Source organism: Acomys russatus, chromosome 8, assembly GCF_903995435.1.
Source record: "Acomys russatus chromosome 8, mAcoRus1.1, whole genome shotgun sequence".
NCBI classification, from domain to species: domain Eukaryota; kingdom Metazoa; phylum Chordata; class Mammalia; order Rodentia; family Muridae; genus Acomys; species Acomys russatus.
This window is the reverse complement of record NC_067144.1, coordinates 17,255,714-17,257,964: the sequence shown is the minus strand read 5'-3', so window position 1 is coordinate 17,257,964 and position 2,251 is coordinate 17,255,714.

The window sequence follows — 2,251 nt, the reverse complement described above, 5'->3', positions numbered from 1 at the left end:
TAGATTTTTTTTTTTTTTTCAAGACAGGGTCTCTGTGTTAGCCTCGGCTGTCCTAGACTCGCTTTGTAGACCGGGCTGGTCTTGAACTCACAGTGATAAACCTGCCTCTGCCTCCCAAGTGCTGGGATTAAAGGCATGTGCTACCACGCCCAGCCCATTTACGTCTTAGAGAATGTTGGGTCCCACTTTACTAAGATGTAAAAAGAGGACGTAAGCAGACGGCTTCTAAGGGCTCTGTCCAGTTTCGTGCTCTGCATTATAAACAGTGTATCTTTAATTCCCCTAGGCTACCTCAGGTTTGAAACTCATGTTACCTAGACATGAAATAGCCAAAAGGCAGTCTGAGTGTAAATTTAGCTTTTCAGTAATTTCAAAATCCTAGAAATCATAAATATAATCAGTACAAAAAGCTTTGTAATACAGAACAGTCCAAAAAACACAAACAAAAAAACCAACTCAATCTTTATAGCTCAGAATAACTCATGTGAAACCTGTTACATTTTATTTGTCATAAATGAACAGCTTCAGAATAAATCTAATGTAACTTTTCCAAAAAACACCAAAAAGTACAGTGTAAAGCACCTCCTCGTTAAATACAAACTTTCATTTTGTGATGCACTGCATCAATGTTTTGCATACACCTTGATGCAAAGAAAATTTTAAGTTGCACCCTGTTTAAATAAAAATTAAAAAAAAAAAAAGGCTTCAAGAACTGAACAAGGATGACTACAACCACATTCCAAGAAAAGAAATTTTCCTCCAACAAAGCATATTGTTTTGTTAGCACTCAAAGAGTTTCAACTTAGTTGTATCAAAGGCAAAATTTACTTTGAAAGAAAATTAAATTACAGATGCATGAAGAGAAAACATTTACTACACCAAAGACACTGGTTTTCAATGTGTACTTAGAATCAACATCTGGGCAAGTTTTAGGATTTTCCAAAAATGGAATTACTAATACCTCTGTATAGTAATATTTAAAACAACAGAAACAAAGACTTCTATCCTGTATTTTAAAGAATTCTTCCAAAGATAGTGTTTATGCTCAGTTGTTTTTTCTTTGCTTTAAAATAAGCTACCAGCAAACCACTCTAAAAATGTTTTGTTTCTGAACCAAATGTAAGTATTCATATTGGCAACAATGTTTTATAACGAGTCCTTGGCCTCAATGAAAAGCATCACAGCTAAGGAGAAACTAGAGTTCATTTTCAAATTCTGTGATTGGCTTTCAAAAATCCCTTATTAAGTAGAAGTACTGGCAAATAACAGATATTAAGGGTAGATTTAGATCTTTGGCATAAGCATGAAATTGTTGCTGATTTTCCCATGACTAGCATCAGCCAGTAAGAAACTCAAAGAGAATCAGAGACAATGAAGTCTTGGATACAATGCAGGTGGGCAGGAAGTACAGTGCTTTGTTTTGACTTACAGGAGAAATCCACAGCAGAGATACTTAAATGCTTGCTTGAGATGTGAAATCATAGCAACACAAAAGGTCAAGCTTCCAAATGACCGCCTGTGATAACCAGGAGCTGGAGTATGTCACTGCATTTTGGCATTTCATTGTCATTTATGACATACAACTATGTGAGGGCTCTCAGCACTATCTTGGCACAGCAGACCTCCAGAGTAAGAGAAAAATCTTTCTCCCTATAATGCCTGAACTTTTGAGTGAGACACGAAATAGACTGACTGTGTACAATTAAATGTAACTTCATTATAATTTTGCTTTTTTTTCCTTTGTGACATATACAGGTAGATTTTTGTTTGGAGGGTTGTAGTAAATTATTGAACTTATCAAGCCTAAAAGCTTAAAAAAAAAACAAAAAACTTTAGAATACGAAGCAAAGGACTTTGTGTCTAGTAAGTGTCAAAGTACCCAAGGACTCAATTCATTTTCAAAATTGTAATTCTTGTAAGCATCGTTTATAGGAGAATCTATGGGCACTAGACTCAGGAGAGCACTAAATACACAAAGTGTAACTATGACCCAGTTTTGTTTTCTGTTTTCAATCCTTCAATCTGCTGTCTTGTGTGTTTTCTCCATTTGTATGCAACAAACTCTCAGGGTTTTGTACTGGGCATCCCCTCCAGGCCCTGCTGGAACCTTTGTAAATAAACACTTACAGCCCTGACACATGCTGATCTGAGATTAATGAGAGAGCCACACTTCTTATTAAAAGTTCAGTACTAAACGCTTACAACTCAGGAGCTTATTCTACCAGTAACTGAAAATAAACCAAGTTCCAGA